The 20729-nt window shown below is 36.6% G+C and overlaps 1 protein-coding gene across 4 annotated transcripts in view; it reads right to left on the bottom strand.

The window, feature by feature from the left end:
• LOC120637204 (zinc finger protein ush) overlaps nucleotides 1-20729 on the bottom strand; it is a 303666-nt gene that overhangs the window by 91475 nt on the left and 191462 nt on the right. The window contains exon 1 of one of the 4 annotated variants that reach the window (XM_039908907.1): nucleotides 8377-8464. The exons of the other annotated variants lie outside the window; for them this stretch is intronic. The gene's annotated coding sequence lies outside the window, so the exon portion shown is untranslated. Of the gene's footprint in view, nucleotides 1-8376; nucleotides 8465-20729 lie in introns of those variants that run through there. 4 annotated transcript variants of the gene reach the window in all.

The following is a 20729-nucleotide window of genomic DNA, read 5'->3' as shown; positions in this document are numbered from 1 at the left end:
GAAATAACTATTTAATAAAATACAATATAGAATTTCACAAAATTTAAAAAAAATAGAAAACTTTTTTAAATTAATTTATAAATGACGGAAGTCTGAAGTAACAGACATAAAAAAACCCAAATTGAAAGACCTTTTTATTTTTTATTACGTCAGTAAAAAGTGGCTTGTTTACACATACGTACATACAACTTCTTACAACAAATACTTATAGGTAAACCCTCTCTATTCCGACACAAGTAAAAAACTATAAAATATTGAGTTATTTATTACGCCTATAAAATAGTTTAATGGGTAGGCGTATGTCAAATATATGCTAATATAGTTATAGGTTATAGATTAGTAGGTACTTTTAACACTCGTCTGATGGTAGGGAGGCATGTACTAGAAGTTTCTTAATTTATTAATTTCGATGTTAGGATTTTGTTAAAGCCGAACACATTCGACCCACGAAGAGTGAAGACCCATCAATCAGCTCCAAAACGGATTGACGGGCTATAAGTCGTTGAAGACAAGCTTGCTGCTATGTTCACATTTTGTATAATCTACGCATCAAAAGTGCCATCTATATGCGTATTTGAATAAAGAAATATTTGACTTTGACTTTGACTTGGACTAAGTATATTGTCATATGACTACGCTAATAACTGGGATAAACGAAAATTTAAAGTGTTCTTCGAGGCACATGGACGAAACAACATAGAAATTCAAGGCAGAAAAACTATTGGGGTTTATAATAAGACAACAACTAAGACATCAGGATCAGTGGCATGCACTTCATACATGCAGAAAAGCACTGCATGCCCAAATTATTTTATATAACTCGTTTTGGGGGGGAATTTTTTCCATTTTGTGCCATGTACCTGCTTTATGCATACCCTGGTCAAAAACTCTGTGCACGCCACTGATCAGGATGTATCCCTGCACTGTCTGAGTCTCAATTCAAGACCGAAGTGTACCTTTAATACACCCGTAATTATATCAAAATACCCACCAGAAGCGGTGATAGCCCAGTGGGTAGGACTTCGGCTTCATTTCGGGGGTGCGTGTTCGAATCCCAGCCCGCATCTCTAAGTTTTCTAAGTTATGAGCGTTTTAAGCAATTAAAATATAACTTGCTTCAACGGTGAAGGAAAACATCGTGGGGGAACTTACACACTAGAGAGTTCTCCGTAATAATATCAAAGGTGTGCGAAGTCCACCGATCCGCAATGTGCCAGCATGGTGGACTACGGTCTTAACCCCTTCTCACTGTACCCACCGGCACAATATCGTGAACATTAAAATGAAGAATCTAATATAACGAATCTTTATTATTCCTTAAAAACTATTCAATAAATTAAATTAATTATTTGAACTTTGTAAAAGTATTAATCAATTTCAGAAAATGCCTATCATATATTAAGTTATTGTTAGCAACAGTTTAATTATTTTTACCCACTTTACAAATAAAAACTTTACAATTTACATTATTTACACGACAAAGAAAAACAATACAATATTTACAAACAGTTTACAATATTAACAAAGAAAACATTTTTTTTGGCCCGACACGGGAATATCGATCGGAAGTTTTGGTTTGTTTGGTCTTGTACCAGTTTTGTGGTAGAGCTTGTGACAGAGCTCGTTCGGGGAAGTGCTGCTGCCATGTTTTTTTCTGTCTGGTTGCCGGTGTAATTACAGTCACAATATGAGGCCTAGCACTCAACTTGCATGCCCTTTTTTATGGCGTGGTGGATAATCTTTATTGCTACCTCCGATTCTTGGGCAGGACGGAGGTTATGTGGGACTCCCCTCTATAAAGGGGGTATTTCCAAACTAAACCACAGCATGTCCAGCTTGTTGACTTTGTTAGACGCCCGGGGAAACCATTGTATACCTCTCCCGGATATCTACCAAACACCTACGCTAACGAGGAGGGTGGCAGGACATCTTGATTGGTGTAATTACAGTCACAATAGTAGGTTTAGCTGTTACCCCTTAACTTTTTATAATTTTTATAACTGTTTTTACCTACACTTGGAAGAATTATCAATTTTTATAAATTTAAAATGCATATAAAAATTTTCGGTACCGACAGGATTTGAACCTGCGACTCTCTGGCAATCGCGGCCTGAGGCGCTTTCTCCAATTAAGCTACGGCTCTCCTACCGTCGATGCCGAAAATAGTATATGCCTTTCACGTCAGTCTTATAGCGACTGTAGCGTCATCTAGTAGGAAACGTTGCAGTTTAGATCTAATTTTTCAATGGTCCATAGTACAATGAGACACGTTGAAACAAGAGATGAGATATTGCTTTTTTTATCATTTTTATAATTTTTATTACTGTTTTTACCTACACTTGGAAGAATTATCAATTTTTATAAATTTAAAATGCATATAAAATTTTTTGGAACCGACAGGATTTGAACCTGCGACTCTCTGGCAATCGCGGCCTGAGCGCTTTCTCCAATTAGGCTACGGCTCTCCTACCGTCGATGCCGAAAATAGTATATGCCTTTCACATCAGTCTTATAGCGACTGTAGCGTCATCTAGTAGGAAACGTTGCAGTTTCAACTCCTTAAGTTGTTCTGCAGGACGTGTTCCTTGCATACCCTGCGAAGTGTTGCTCTGTTTACTTATAGTCGATGATTTTCCACTTACGATTCAGGTCATCTGCTATATTTATGAACGGTTATTGCCGCTTCATACGTATCGCCATGAACTTGTAAGATACCTGGCATCGATATCTTCCATGACTCACCCACAGCTTTTAGCACAAAAATTAACTCACCGAACACTTGTCGGTGAGTTAATTTTTTTGTCAATAAAGTTTACACGACGTTTTGTCTATGCTATGTGCACTTGTAATTGACGTGCATACCAGTCCATGTTTTTGTGTGTGTGCTATGTTTAAAAACGTGTAATATGCATGTTGTTAGTGCTCTTAATAAATAAATAAACTTGCAGTCACATTATTAGTAAAGCTATCGGGTATCTACTCATAGGGGTGGTCCAATGATACAGGAAGTTGTGAGAGGAGACGCGTGCGCCGCCTTTTGTGTCCAAGGTGCTCTCGACAGTTTAAGCACTTCCTGCATCTGATTCGAGACAACATTGATAACACGTGCCCATATTTTACTTTGGTATGTTTTATTAATAAAACATAATTATATGATATACATAATATAATAATATCGTTATTGCCAGATTGTAAGTAGAATTTGAAGTGTGCAATTTAAGATCAGCCACACAATGGCATGCAATGGTTTACATTACATTCTACCACAATAAACAATATGTTTTGTAAAATTTATTACATGTCATAGTCTAGGAATATACATAATTTATATAGATGTACTTAATTAGAAAACAGTATCAGTTTAGTTTCCGACACTTGCCGAAAAAAATTCCCTAAATTGGGAATTTATAATTTCTGAATGTTCTCTGGTGCTGTCTGGCTTTGGCCTTGGCTAGTTACCTGAAGACGTGCCGCTAAGCGATTCAGTGTTCCGGTGCGATGCCGCGTAGAAACCTATTAGAGGTATGACTACCTTACTCACTAACAGATTAGCCCGCTACCATCTTAGACTGCATCACCACTTACTACCAGGTGAGATTGCAGTCAAGGGCTAACTTGTAGTTGTAAAAAAAATGGTGTGAAGTTTACCATTCGCCATTTTAACTTTTTGTCATAAAAGTTGTGCATTTTGAGGTTATTATGTTATAGCTTATGCATACATACAAAAATTAAGCTTAATTTACTATCCTCCACGAAAAGCAGGAGAGTCTGTATGGTGTGATTTATAATTTCTTCAATCTTTATACTTCACACTTTAATTCATTGATTGACGAATAAAATCTCCAATATTTTAATTCTGAATGTCTAATCGAATATTCGATAAAACATCGAGTGTCACCTCACTACCGTCTAGAGGTTTGTCGACCATAAATTATATTGAAAACATAATTTTATGTAAACGCCTGTTTATACTTTATTATTGGGCATCCACTGAAATCCGATACACAATATTTTTATTTGTGATACATCTCGGAGTTAGGTAATATGATATCCTAACAAGAATGCTGTAACAGTGCCGTTATCAATCGAAATCCAATAAAACTAGAAGTCAGATCTTATCTTCGTCATCTGATATGCATCATAATATCCATAAACTTCAGATAACATGTTATTTATACTGTTGAATTCTATAAATATTATACCGGAACAATTATAGAAATTAATTAAGATAATATTTCCGATGACCTCCCTGGCGCAGTAGTGATTACTTTCAATCTAAGTTGAAGGTTCCGGTTTCGATTCCCGACAGTTTGGGAATTTATAATTTCCGATTTTTTTGCTCTGATTTGTCGGCCTTGGCTAGTTAGTTACCCTATAGGAAAAAAACGTGCAGCCTAGCGATTTAGATTTCCGGTAGGAACAATATCGCGTAGACACCGATACCATCACACAGGTCAAGGTTAGCCCGCTACAATCTTAGACTGCTTCATCACTTACCACAATGCGTTAGAAGTTATACTTCTTTACGCCAAAGAAGTATAACTTCTAAAGCGTGTTACAAGTAACAACCAAGTAACAAGATTAAAATCTTTTCTAAATTTTTATCGTACTACTTTTTTGTAGAGATCGTTATCTCTAGAAAATGGTATTTAACATATTGAAAGTTTTTTTTATAATTCATTATCTAGTTATCTGACCACCAAGTTTCACTGAACATAAACATTTGAGATTTTTGTACAATTTAATCAATTAAATCACCGGAAAGAGCCCGCAGACTTTGACAATTGAAAGTTAGTTTTTTGTGACGGTTTGCGCGAATCAAAAAAAGCGAGATGGCTGACAATGTGTTCCCCTCTCATTCGGTTTCGCAACTACCTTCATCCTGTTAAAATCGTGTAACCATGTGCGCGCACATTTTGTTACAACGTATAATTTCACTCCTATGATTTTTTCCTAACGCCGCTAAAGAAGTATAACTTCAAAAATGTTATCTATCTTAGGTCAAGTTACGCAATTTGATTTGCATATATATTTCCTCACATAGGTATTGATAAATTCGAGAATATCACATTTTATCTATCGACTCTTAACTACAATTTTATGACGAATATAATCTTTATTAGATTGCGACTAATTGTAACAAAAACTGATAACGGCTGCTATATTAGACGTTTCTAAAGCGATATTGTATAATTCACGACCAACAATATAGATAAAAGGCAATCAGTGTCGACATTGATTTTGGTGTTTTTTATGAAAACTAGAAAATCTGCTTTAGATAAGGCGATAAACGGGAAGTTTTTATAGATACCCAGATCAAGTCGATTTTTATGGTACAGATTTGAATTGAATACCTACCTTTTAAATTTTACGCTGTAGAATTTAATTCCATCGAGCGTCAATGATACCTAATTTAAATGAATAAATTAGGTATTATTGAGTTTTGTTTTTAAATACGTAGTACTCAAACATATACAAATAGAAACATATAGTCCAAAGAGCTCATTTATATGAATACAACAGCTGTTGCCCGCGACTACGTCCTCGTTTGTTTTTGTTTTTGAAGCATAACCTCTAAAAAAACTAATGTATTCCAGTGTATTTGTCTGTAGGTATATGGTAACTGTTTATGTATATTATATTCAAAAAAATATTCATTAGCTATCTCAGTACCCTTTACACAAGCTACGCTTACTTTGGGGCTAGATGGCAATGTGTATAGTCGTAGTATATTTATTTATTTTTATTTTTCATTAATCATCATTATTTACAGCATTTGTCTCCATGGTTCAGTAGCTTTATGATTGCCAGCCTTCGTAAGGCGACGGCACTCTAAGAAGAAGAAGATTTCTCCAATTATTTTAATACCGACAAGTTATTCAGGATTTCTGTAGTGTAGCGATGTCGCACGTAAGAACCGATCAGGATTATGACTACCATACTCCCTAACAAGTTAGCTCGCCACCATCTTAGACTGCATCACCTACCACCAGGTGAGATTGCAGCCAAGGGCTAACATGTAGCGGAAAAAATAAATATTTTAGTGTATTTAAAATTAAGAAAGATATATAAATACGCAAGTTAATTCACGTCGTGCAACAAACAGTTGCGGAATCGCGCGATTGAAAACATACGGTAACTGCGATAAGACGCGATAAGAAGACCTTATCAGCGCATGTGAAAATCGGAAAATGCGCAACCGTATGATTTATGGAAATAGAAAATACGTAGACTCACTCACTCGTATTATTATACCAACGGTCTTTTAGTAAGTTTGTTCGACTACGTGAAGAATGCCCGGCGTTACCAATTTCGAACTACAAGTTAATACACTGGTATTTATAATTACTAATATTTGTCACTTAATCTGTAATATTACATTAAAAAGAAAAGTATAACAAAATAACGTATACAATTTGGCGGCCTTATTGCTTCATAGCGATTGCTTCCAGGCAACCAAAGTGGAATAAAAACGAATACAGAAAACAGGTACCTACCTAACCTACCTATGTATTTACTATTTTATGTAACGTTACTTCATCATCAACGTCATCACCTCAACCAATTGACGCCCACTGCTGGACATAGGTCTTTTGTAGTTAGTTGAACAATCTACGGTCCTGGGCCGCTTGTCTCCAGCGGCTCCCAGCGACTCGCCTGATGTCATCTGTTCATCTCCTTGGGGGCCTACCTACTCTGCGTTTACCGGTGCGGGCATTCCAGCACCTTAAGACCACAACGTCCATCGGTTCTCCGAGCTATGTGCCCGCCTATTGCCACTTCTGCTTCGCGATTCGCTGAGCTTTGTCGGTAACTCTAGTTCATCTATGGATCTCCTCATTTCTGAATTGATCACGTAGAGATACTCCTAGCATAGCTCTCTCCATTGCCCGCTGAGTGACTCTGAGCCTTCTTATGAGGCCCAATGTTACTTAAATAAATATAAATAACTAGCTATTGCCCGCAACTTCGTCTGCGTTTGATTTTGTTTTTAAAGTATTCCGTATCGCTAAGCCTTAAATGAGTATAATGGTATATATATATATATATATATATATATAACTTATATTATAACTTATTTAACATGTGACTGTCAATTAATTATAGACAAATAATTTGCCATAAAATAAAATTGCGACTATAATTAAAGATCTAAGCTATCCTATCTCTTAAGTTGAACCAGACTGCTAACGGTGTGCCAATTTAATTTAAAATCGGTTAAGTAGTTTAGGAGTCCATCGCGGACAAACATCGTGAGAGGAAATTTATATATATTAAGATAAACGTACAACAATACTTGTAACTAAATACAAATATGTAACTACCAATATAAATATACGTACGTATATAAAAACACATTACGATTATATTTATTTACATTGATTTATCCACATTAATATTTTTAGCATATTATACGAGCGCAGAAATTTTATGGATTAAAGGCGGAAAATTATGTATAAACTCTTCAAAATATAGAGTAGATATTTATTAGCAAGTTGCTTAACTTCCAACATATCAATTAAATATATAAACGGTGTTCGGGGCTCTAATTCAACGTCCAAGCTAATGAACTACGAACCAACCAAAACAAATTATAATGTAAACCAAAGAACGTCCATGGTGGACATACGTCTTTTGAAAGTAGTTCCAAACACCGCGACCCTACATTTGATGTCGACTGTCGAAAGAAAACTCACATAGATTCAGCCGTTAACATTTATTTATATAGTAATATCATTGGTAAGAATATCACTCATGACAGATTCAACTTAGGATTCTGCTGGATCTGTCCTAATTTTTAAATCCATCTGGTATCAGCATGAATATTTAAGGGTTGACTATTTTCAAGCTACTTTTGGAAACAAATATATTTCCCTGTTGTGCAGTGTACCTAAACGCTACATTTAATAGCATTCGGACAGTATTTGTCACAAAGATCGATTGTCATCGTATAAACCATCCTGCATTATTGTATGGTTGGTGTGCTGACAGATCGGTCCACCCACCTGCATTATTGCATGGTCGGTGTGCTGACAGATCGGGCCAGTTTAACATAAATAAAATTTTCTAACGACTAATAAATCTTTATCTTCTTTACATAGTATAAAACAAAGTCACTCCCGCTGTTTGCACGTTTTAACATAGAAATTTAAAGATTTGTAATGTGAAATTGTAAAAAAACACATTTTTGTTCGCTTACCTTACCTTTCAGACGTTGTTTAAAACTGGATGCTACACATAAATACCTACATTGTACCCGTGCGAAGTAAATATAAACATCAATATTCCGTCTTTGTAAATCGTGGATTCACGCAAAGAGACACCTGCTTCTATTAATTACTTAATAATAAACTGCAAATAAGGAGATGTGCATACCCGAAAAAAAGCGAAACCATTTGAAATTCCAATTCACTGTTCACAATACACAATTAAAAATGAACCAAATACACGACACGACCGTCAAACGCACACACACCAACCGAACCTAGCATTGGAACTAAAAGCTTATCAGCTGCCAGCGATAAGGTTTAATCAGGCGCGATTTTTACGATTCAGCTCTTATCAATCGACACGCCGGATTACACACGATAACGATCAAGAACATTGCATACAACTGTTTATTGTAATATCGGTATATCTTGGCACCGAACTCCGTTACTGATTTTACAGAAGTAATATTTATATAGACGACAAGATAACAACTTATCTTTGAAATATTGTGACGGTTTTATTGAATTTTGTTTTACTAGCATTGACTGGTGGTCGTAACGTGAATTAATATACCGTAAAGCCTTGCCTAAGAAATTATAATCCCATGACCGGCACAGGGCCCATATTTTCTCTCGGGATGAGAAGAGTTGTGGCCGCAGTCCGACACACTGGCCATGCGCGGACTGGTGGACTTCTCACGAGTTTCCACACGGTGTTTTCCTAATGTAAAACACTAATAGTTGCGAAAAGTTAGAGGTGCCTTCCGGGGGTCAAATTCTCGATGGGGGTGAGGGGGAGAAAGCCGAAGTTCTAACCACTTGGTTCACTGTGAAGCCGCAGCAGGAAACGGGTGACCTTTAAAAAAATTACTGGAAGGGATTCCTTAAAATAATTTTAAATATAAATTTTCATTGTAAAGTCAACATCCCCTGAGGATGCTCCGGTTTCGGAGTGAAAAGTGTGTAGAAGGTACATTGCCGAGGATCTGTTTGGTGTGGAGCATACGAATTGAAGAAATTATAAATTACACCATACAGATTCTCCCGTTCTTCGCGGAGTATAGCAAATTAAGCTTAATTTTCATGATAACAGATAGGGACTTTGGCTTTTTGTTGATAAAATAGCAGATTGATTACATAGAAATTCAATCATCATCTTTCCTTGTCAACACATTTTCGGCCCACTAAATGGCAAGAGTCTCCCTTCGGAATGAGAAGGGTCTAGACCATGCTGACCAAGCGTGAATTGACTTCAAACTCCCATTAGATCATTATGGAGAACTCTCAGGCATGAAGTTTTGTTCATGATTTTTTGCTTCACGATTAAAGCTTACAAAGTAAAAAAAGTTAGTTCATAGTTCGTCGACTAAAGTAGAAACTGTTTTACCATAGACAATCGCAGATAAGTATTCACTAATACCATGAACCTTTCAGATAAAAGAGATTGAAGTCAGCCCTGCGTTCCCAACGGTGCGCAAAGTTATCTATGCGGACAAAAGAATTTTCGACGATTAAACATACATAATGTCGCCGGATCGAGTCCAATCTATTCGCGGACAGGTGACGTGACGATACATTGAGAAAAAAAACTGCGTCAATATTTTTTGTTATAATAATGATAGTGGTATTTTTATGTATGATCTTATCTGGTTTTCGAATAAAAAGATCACGTTGTCGCGGCCTGAATGATGGAGATCCTCAAAAGTTACACAACTAAGTTGACTAAGTTGACTAAAGTCAGAAATTAATAAACCCTGATCCAAAAATTCCAATCCGAGATGGATAGTTTAATACATAAGATTCGAGGAAATGGTCAGGGCATGGGTATTGGATAGAAGCAGGCGTTACATTGCGGAAATCCATGATACGAGTATGTTATGAAAATTAGGTTAACGTTTTATTTTACATTGTAAAGTTAACATCTCCTGAGGATGCTCCGGTTTCGAAGCGAAACGTGCGTAGAGGGTACATTGCCGTAGAGCTGTTTGGTGTGGAGTATAAGGATAAGAAATTATAAACTACACCATACAGATTTTCCTGCTTTTCGCGGAGTGTAGCAAATGAAGCTTAATTTTCATAACTGGGCATTGGTTTTCAGGAATTTACCTAAACAAATGGCGTTTTTAACATATTTAATCAAGTTAGGTACCTAGAATAATATTGAGATTCAGTGAAATGTAACAAAAAAAGTATACATTAAATAAATGGATTGCCGTGCAAGTGGCAAAAAAGACTGAAAGGGCTTGACCAATTGGTAACATTGTAAATTCGTTTGTCTCAGTACGGGGTTGGTTCAAAAATAAAGATACTTAGAAATAACCAAAAGGAGAGACTTGGGATGACTTTTACTAGCTGGTTCTTTATCATGTGACATGCATTTAATAATAAATATAACATTTTTTTCAAAATGTTTTACATAAATATTGGAAGCAGACGTAACTTGATCACCAGGTTTCCATGATATACACTGAGTCTTAAGCCTAATTTTCTATACTTCACAAAAAGCAGGAGTAGTATGGTGTAATTTATAATTTTATCACTTCACCTTAAATGCCTTCGTTATATACAGAACATCAGGTGGTCTGATCGCGTTAGAAGCAGCGACGTATTACGACGGGCAAGAGTCAGTGGCATCGAGACGTATTTAATGCGACGACAATTGCGCTGGTGCGGACATGTCATGAGAATGTCCAATGAGAGGTTAGCTAAGCGCATTTTCTACTCTGAGCTCGAAAACGGGAAGTGCAAACAAGGCGGCCAGTTTTTGAGATATAAAGATGTGCAAAAGCGGTTTGTCTAGATGCAATATAAACGTCACGCATTGGGAAAGTCTGGCTGGAAATTGAACGCAATGGAGGCATTTAGTCCAGCAGAGTACCAGCTACTTTGAAGACAAAAGGAGGATCGAACATGATGCTTATCGGGACCATCTTAAAGCAAGGCCACCCTCTAATATTACCTACAACTACGTTGACGGTACCCTTACATGCCCTCACTGTGCACGCATATTTAGTGCTAAAATAGGATATATAAGTCACATCAGGGCGCATGAGCGAAGCCCTTACATGTAATCTAATCTAAAAAAAAAAAGAACAGAACCAGTCGCTGTTGCCGCACGCGGCAGTGAATGAATGAATGAATTTGATCAATCTTTATAGGCACCAAACAGATCTTCCGCAATGTACTTTTTGTGCATCTGACACCGGAACATCTTCAGGTAACGGTGATGAAATTCAAAATAATGAAATAAGCATTAATTTCGGAGTATTAAGAGTATTTCATTATTATGATGGACGTGCGTTTATAATATTTTTATTGTTATTGAATTTTATCTCTATATTTTTTAATACCTCTCAATAAAGATTATTATTATTCTTATTAACCCAGTATAGAGTAGGTATTTCAACACGTCACTGAGTCTTTTACTTTTACATCAGTGGAACGTTAAAGAATTAAGTATTTTATCGACACGCCTGACTTCCACGCGAAATTTGAACAGTGTAAATCAAACGAGAATATAAACGATGAATATAAAACCACTTTACTTTTCCCACACATAAATCTCGGGGAAACGAATAGTCAGTTTTTCCTGCATAAACCTCAGCGAAGTTCAAATAGCACTGCTATCTGGTGTCGCACTCGAAAACTTTTTCAACTACGCAGTGTGAGCGCCAATGAATAGAGCGAACGGCTTAGCCGGGTGACGAGTGAGCGACAGTCAGGTGAATACGTATGTATCTCGGGGCCTGCTGCTGGCTGATACGTCACTCATACCCGCCATAAGTTTTCTTGCCGAGAGAAATAAAGCGCGTGAAGAGTTTCAATTTGAAAATGGAATTTGTGCTTTTTACCAATATCGCTGCGTTCTCGCTCACAGTTCGATTTTTGATTTAGGGTTGACTGTAATAATAATGTGATAACGACTAAGACACCGAGAGGTATCTTAACATCGTCCGAGTCAATGTAGGACTGGAGTGTATCGAAAATGCAGTCGTATTTATATCGAAATACCCACCAACTCAATGTTATGAATATTGGTTGTTAATCAAATAAAATTTTAATTGTTTCCTTTAAATACATATTAGCGTATTTGTAAAAAAACCTATTCCATTTATTAAAATATCTGGCCAATATAAATTTAGAGTTATCAAAAGTTTAATTATTTACCAACTTTATAAAATCACTGTAACAAATGATTAAACTAAAACATAAGTTGACGTGATGGTAAAATAAGTGACGCCTTGTGTTATTTGTAATAATTGTCTTGAAGAAAAAGGTTTTTATATAAACAGGACTATTAAAACAACAGTATTTTTATGGGAAAACACTAACCAACAAATCCATTATTCGTTGGCACGAGGCGTAAACTGAAAAATACCTAATCCTAAAACAGACTACTACAAACTACAATAACGTAAGTACCTATTTGTTTAGAATCTGGGATACATTATATTCGTTCAATTTATTATTTGTAACACTTCTTCATAATAATCTAACTCATCATGTTCTTAATCTCCACACCACCAGATATATAATATCCTAACCTAAATGTTGAATAAAACTAAAGACATTATCTTTCGCCCCTAATCCAGTAGCACCACGAGTTTATAGTGGTATAAATACCATGGTTCTACGAATAGAACAAAACGATGGAACCAATTACTTTAACCTTTTTAATTTTACGCCTTTTAAGATAGGCAAAGATACCACATTGTACAGTATGAGTTTACCGTGAAGCAAATACAATGAACTTGTGTTTTTAGGTGAAAACGTATCCACATATCAGCGGTGTTTCCTTAAGAGGTAAATAGTTCATACACCCGATTGATCAAAAGAGATATAAGAACTATTTTTTGCACTCGTGATTTTTCAGAGACAGGCTAACTACTTTAAGTGGTATGCAAATGTGGATAACCTAATTCTAAAATTGACTGCAATGGTCTGCGATTATGAATTTGGTATTTTGAGCCCGTGGGAGATACTTTTTATACTGAAGTAGGGTCTGTGCATGGACCCTCCTTGAGATAAAACCACTTTTGCTCATCTTTTGTTTATAATTGAGTGTTAATTTTTAATTCTCCTATTGGTTTTTTTTAATCTCAGCGCTGTTAAAATAATATGCGATGTATGCTTTGATAATAACGTCAACTCTATGGGCTTTCATTTCCGCGCACACGTCGCTCGATAACAAAGACTTGTTGACAGATTTAGAACAAGCCTGAAATCGAGTTGGCAATGTTGGCAACACTGCGGCATAGAGACAGCCGTCATAGCCAACCCAACGGGATTTTAATTTTCGAATCCATCCCGCGGTTGACGCGCCGCTTCCCGCGCTTTTTGTTGTAAATGTCAAATCGGAAACCTGATTGCTTCCTCCTCTTATTTTTTTAAATCACCAAAGTTGGGCGTTGATTGACGTGAGTTCGAATTGCTTGTCTGGTACTGAAGCGTGATTGATTCTAATATTGCCGCTTCAAGTTATAACTTTTTAAAGGTTTTCTTATGTTTGGAAAACAGGTATTTCGACGTTGATATGTTATAAAGATGTTATTTTTACTTTCATCATAATGTTTACAATTTCATAGTTAATTTAATATTAGAATAACCATTAAAAAACAGAAAAACATAAAATTTAAAAGTACAAAGAAGAATGTAATATTTCCTTTTTCAAAATACAATGGATATTAAATATGTAGAAAAAGTTTTTTTTTAATAAAGACGAAACTCTACTACTGTGTTCAGTATCCTCAAATTATTTTGAAGCAGTTGTAATTTTTTTTAATTTCCTTCCTTCATCCTGTTTTTTTATTAAAGTTGTTCATTAAGTACCTTTATAGAAATCTCAATGAATGAATTACTCAATATGTTTCTAATAACAATTGGGGCTTTTTTTTTGTTTGTACCCAAAAGTTACATAATACTTATGTAAAAAAGGAATATAATATTATCGTCATCGGAAACTTTTTAGATATAAATTCTGCCAGTTCAAAAATTAATTGTATTCAAATTTAATATACTTATTTTAAATTTCCTCCAAGTCTAGGTAAGAACACATATTTTAAAATGGCGAATTTTTCAGTCGACACGTATCGCTCAAGTCTCAACCAACGTCCGTCACTATCTATATTCCGCACGAGAGAGCTCGATACTCGCCTTCTCGATTGAAATAAGAATATTTCGAGCAGTGAGCACAGCCCTATTGTGCGGGCAGTGGGCTTCCGAGAAAGTTTTGTTTGCAACGCGATACCGACGTGCTTATGAAGTGTGAACACTTTTACACGTGTTTTTGAGTTTTGTTTTCGAGATGTTAATGTTCTTTTTGTTGGATGTTAGTCATTTAACTGCTTGGTTTTGTAGGCTTTGTTATTTTTTTAATAAGTACCTACCACTACTGTATAGTAATTTTATTATTATTACTACTTTCATTTGTTCCTATTTAAGTTACCAAGGAAACCGAATATTATCTAGGTAAAGAAACAAACACATAAATATATGGGACAGAGTGAGATAGAAAACATTATACATTTTTTTTTCCTATTCTCGTTACCATGGAAACTAAATAATTAACATTACATTTATCCTAATAGTTCTGATACTCTACATCCACCTCAATCTCCCGTAGGCTACTTTTAAGAAGTTACAATTCCGCCGTGTGTGAATAAATTGCACAGGATTTCTAATTTACCCTTTCATATGGTATTCATCTTTATTCAGCTAAATAAACTCTTTTTGTGTATGAATCGTACCTAAGGAGTAAATTCCAGTCGTGCGTCTGAGCTGACACACACTTTTTTTCCCCCAGAGTCAAATAGCTAACATTTTTGGTAATCACGTCGATGCTTCGTCACGTTGCTGCAAAAAAGGGCAACTCAACAAATACACTTCAATTCATAATAACCGTTAATATGTTACATTGTTAGTGTTTATAGAGAATTATGATATAGATACGTAGTGAGATTTGTTGTATAAAACATAAGTGTATTTTTTTATTTACGATCACCGATTTTTTGACCGTTTCCTGGCCGATTTACGTTGTTTATTCGTTAGGTATGTTTCCATTGGAGCTTTAGTATGTTCTTAAATACTAAACATTCTAAAACTTCACAATCTGCTCCCACTGTCAGATCATGTTCTACAAAGTCTTTCTTCATATACGAAAGTGTACATAAATTCTGAGGCGTAAAGGTGCAACTGTTCATGATGCAACCATGTTCGACTACAGGAAGTTCTGGGTTTGTTTCCCAGAATAGGTCAAAATATAGTAGCTTTGTTATCTAAGTATCATACCAGGGGTAAGTTATCATGCAGTTTAAAGTGGTAGTTAGCTTACCTTAATATTAGGGTTGATTATGGCAATTATATTAAACTCATAAGCCTAACCGGTTTTCATGCCATCTCTATGGCACCTTTTTGTCACTACGAGTATTTACGGCCTATCACGGGACAAACCTGTACCTACAGTTTTCTTTCATGGAACTGGAAATTCATTTTCATTCGTTTTTCATTAGTTTGGAAAGCTCACCAACTCGTTCTCTACGTATCATTAATAGGCCGAGTATGTTAAAGACGTATAAGTGGTAAAACGATTTCCTAAAGAGGCCGTTAATCGAAATAGAGTCGCACAATCCAACATGGCGGCCGTTCGTACAATTCGAGTGCAGATGCAATTGTCACGGGCGGGTGCTTTCCCGCCTCTTGTTTTTACTCGATTGCTCGATTACTCGATATTCGTTTTTCGTCCGCCTCGCCACAGATACCGGCTGCACCTACCAACCTGTCATATCGGCTCTTTGTTTGGCGTGTAGAAAAAAGAAAAGGCAAGATAAAAATTCTCTGGAGCAAATTGGGCGTCTCTGTTGTGAACAACGGAGGTGGAACGGTGTGATAGCGTACAATAAACGTCCGATGGTGTTGTTATTTTTTAAATCGAATTCGTTGATTGTTTTAGTCATCGCACTCTGTGGTGCCTTAGTTTTGATTGTTGTTTCGCGCGGTTGGCTCCTGTCAGTTTGACTTTGACATATATACTTTATCTCCGGGCTTCTCTATTTACGCACGACGAATCTAAGAAACGGTTAAGCTGATAGCTTTAGAGGTTGTGTTTGTTTGTATAATACTGACAGTTCGTTCCCGCGGATTAAGGTTTTCGAACAATCCTACATGCCCGTCTCAACGTTCAGTTCATCAAGATTGGTATGATTTCTCTTGTTACAAACTAACAAACATCCAGGCATTGAAAAAAAAATATAAAATATAATGTTTTTTTTCTTCTAAGCGACCCGTATCCTGAGGAATATTAGCAAATAATTAGGGCAAGAATATTGAAGTTTAGAGACGGCTGCTATAAATATTTTTTTGTTCTTCCAGAATCATTTACGTAAGGTTTTTGTGTCATTGTATTTTTCCATTTAATTTTGTTTTTCGCCAAAATGAAATATGTGTCATTAGTTAGGTTAGATATATAACTACTTTTAACCAGGGTACAAATAATTCAGGAAGATAGCATACATTTGAAAAAATATTCTTTAAAAATTCAATACAACTACAACTAGTTGTATTAAATTTTTAGGGTAGGCAGTACATTTATGCATGTATGAAGTGCAGGCACGTGCACATTGTGAATATTTTTAGTGAGGATGAAGTTTGACATTTGAAATTTTCGATCAATGTCAACAACTCACCTCTATTAAACTATCATAATGGAGGTCAGTTTATGGCAACACATTGATGGCAAACTAATTGTAATAGCAGACTTGGTTTTTTTTTTACATGTTCTCAGGTGTTATACGAGCGAAAATCTCATTAGTTTTTTTCATTTTGTTTGATGTTTGTGTCGCCCTTCCGTTCCGTAGTAGAGTTCATCGCACCGAGTGCTAACATTGGGAGTCTACAAGTTGGGTTATTTATGTATGTTCGGCGTTCGGTGTTGCATCCTTAATAGGTATATCTGGACAACGTGCGGACCGTTATCTGAGAGCAAGGCGGGGGTGGAAGGCCTCCCCGAGGGAGGTCTGGGGAGCCGATATGAATCACTGGGAGTAATGGCTGCAATATCACGTAGTGCACTTTGTCAACTGCTTGTAGCCTTGCAGTCGCATAGATAATACTGAGATTGCAGCATCCAACGAAGATAGTTCGAAATCGAGGCGAGAGTTCTTACGTGAAATTAATGCTGTTTTGGTTTCGAACTGAATTATTCGTATACGCTCCTATCTCAGAATTCTCCTTATTAGTTGCATATTTATGCTGATCTGGTAACTGATAACAACTAATATTACATCGGTATTCGATATCTTTATATTGAATTATTTGTTGTCGATGTTGTAGAAAAGGGGAATGCCCTTTTCTGCAACATCGTCATCATCATGTCTATAAATGGACGTCCACTTCTGGTAGCCATACTTATTGTTGGGAATTCCAAATACCAAGGTCTTTTGCCAATTGCGTCCGGCGGCTCCCTCCGACTCGTTTGATGTCATCGGTTCATTTTGTCAGGATTCTATAACCAACGCTGCGTTTACTTTCCCATTTCTTGCGTTACTTTAAAACTTTCGTTATTGTTATCGTCTCAACAGAAGTCTTCTGCTGGAGCTACATTAAAAATCCCGGACATTATCCTATATAATATAAGATGTAATTTAGCATAGTATGTATTAAAACCGGTTATAACTAGAATGATTTCGCTTTCACTGGCAGTTCGAAACCTCTTCTTTTTCGAGGTTATGTGCGTTTTAAATCATCTTGAAGAAACGTGCCTGAGAGATCTCCTTAATGTCCTCAAAGGCGTGTGATCCGCACTACACCAGCGTTGTGGACTATGGCCTCAAACCTTTATTCTGAGGAGAGATCCGTACATTGTAGTGTGCCAATAAAGGGTTTTTATTGACGATGCTGATAACTAACATCTTGAGGATGCTCATACGATATTTTTTCTCCTGAAATAGCCCCAGGGTAACGTTCTGGGGGTATTGAAAAAATTGTTTTGTTACAAATGCCTACCTCCACAGCTGAACTGAACTTTTTAAGCAGATAGATTAAATCTTGGACATGGGATATTTTATCCTGAAAAAACTAACATTATCTGTGGGATTTAAAAAAATGACACTAGCAATAGCTATTTAAACTATATATTACGATGTTAGTGTGGTTCAGCTTATAAACCGATCGCAATAATTGTCGAATAAGCCTCGATCGGTTCGCGAAGGGAGATTGTCCGCGCCCGGCCTCTCCACGCGATCTTATCTCGCGCTCGCCCTTTCCACGCCGCGACGCCTCTCAGAGGCCATTGATACGCCCGCAAGTGGGAGAAATATACTACGAGACGTATTCTGTATTGTAATGCAATATAAAGAAAAACTCTAAATAAGGACAACTACTATGGGTCTCATAAGATGGCTCATTAAAAGGGCGATGGAGAGAGTTATGCTCGGAGTATCTTTACATGATCAAATCAGGATTGAGGCGATCCGCAATACAATATAGTTTAACGAGTCGACAGGTATCTGTGAGAACCGATTGACGTTGCGGTCCCAATTTGCTGGAACTTCAACCTCACACCCGTAACGCAGTGTTGCTAGACGCCCGAATAAATCAACAGAGTCGCAGCGAGCCATTCAGACGCAAGGAGCACAAGATAGTGGTACTTGGAACACCTTAAAAAAGACCTTGGTACAGCAATGGACTTGCATCCGTTGACATGATGATTAACATCAAAACACATATACCTTTAAAGCAAGAGTGAATAAACATCTAAGCAAACGCACCCCACCCTAGACAAGGCAAGAGTGAATAAGTATTTTCTAATGGGGCTTGGAACTCCTTACAAAAGACCTTGGTACAGCAGTACACGTGCAAACGTTGACACGACGATGATGGTGATAAAGAAAAACACTCGCTAGTTATTCATATTTAAGAAATGGGATTACTCTGACGCGTCAAATGTGTTTCCTCTAACATAACGTGACCATATAATTGAATCAACAATCAATGGTAAACACAATGGCAGGGTTCTTCCAATAACAAAATGAGTTGGTTTAACTTAGTATATATAAAAGGTTTAACTTAGTATATATAAAAAGCTGACAGCCTTGGAGTATGTGCGCTTCTTAAACCGCCCATTTATTAGCATGTGTTTCGAATCTCCTGCTTATAGTTTTGAGTTTAGTCAGTAAGATATCAAGTAGAATCAGGGCCCAGAGAAAAGTTGGTTGTAGGCAAACCTGTCATCGATATAAGACCAATAAATAAACATTGAATTCCTTTCCTTCTGCCGTAATTGTAGAATAAGCTGTGATCGTTTTCCGAAGAAAGATTGGCCGCGCTTTGCCTCTCAGCGTCGCGCGATGCCTCTCGTGAAGATCATATCACTCGCTCGCTCTTTCTACGCCACTAAGCCTCTCGAGGGCTGTTGATATAGCTCGAGTGGAATAAATCTACACTTTACATATTCGTGCTCTAATTTGTGCAACACTGTATCAACTCGTAGATTATCAACCAGAAAATCTACAGTCGCTTTCCCCTACTGCGTACAGTTAACATCACAACGCATATACCTTCAAGGCAAGAGTGAATAAGCACCTTCTAGGTATATTACCTATCATTACTAGCCATCATTTTTTAGTGTCAAGAATGTTTGCTTACATAATAAAACATTATGTTATGCCTTTAACGCAAGAATGTACTTAACATTCTAGACAAGCAGAATGGAATGGAATGGTATACTAGACTTTTCCATTACCTTTGTCTCAGTAGTTATTGTCGATTTAATTCTACTTGGTCACCACTAGTAGATTGTGCCTCGGAAATGTTAGGTTCTTCTTTGAACTAGCACATAATGTAACTTTCAGTAAAGAATGACTTCTCTCCTTAAATCTGTATGTCCTATCAGGATAGGGAGACTATTTCTAGATACTCTTTACTTGAAAGGTGTATGTCTTTGAGAGAAGCGCGTCCCAAAACGATATTTACTTCTAATTGTCTGTGCCCAGAAAAATGTTTGACCTCTATATTAAGTTTATTGTTATTTAGCATCGACATAGCTGATTTATTTCTGGTACATCTATTATTAATGATAAGCTTCTTAGCCAACACTCTACTCTCGGGTGTTCTAGAACTTAAACCGACGACGAGGGTTTGAAGGTCTAGTCGCGTTGGCAGGTCGCGCCAGAGGCAGGTGATTCTTGTCACGTAACAAGCTTGAAGCAAAGTGAGATCGTTGCAAAATGTTACCCTATTTAGCTGCATTGTGCCAGAGATTTAGAAAGCAAGTTGAGTACTCGATTCAATATCGATTCCATATTCGATAACTTAAGTAGTTTCGATATTAATGCTAAAATATTCACACGTTTTACACCGCCACGGTAAGGTGTTAAACATTTTTATTTATTATTAATAGACATAGTTGCGTATGTATCTTTGTTATGATAGATAATGCTATATATATATATTTTTTTATTCCACTACAAGAAAGCCCTTGTAATCTCACCTGGTGGTAATGATGCAGTCTAAGATGGTAACGGG

This window comes from Pararge aegeria, chromosome 3 (genome assembly GCF_905163445.1).
Source record: "Pararge aegeria chromosome 3, ilParAegt1.1, whole genome shotgun sequence".
NCBI classification, from domain to species: domain Eukaryota; kingdom Metazoa; phylum Arthropoda; class Insecta; order Lepidoptera; family Nymphalidae; genus Pararge; species Pararge aegeria.
Note: the sequence above shows the minus strand (reverse complement) of the source record. Positions and strands in the feature narration are given on the sequence as shown.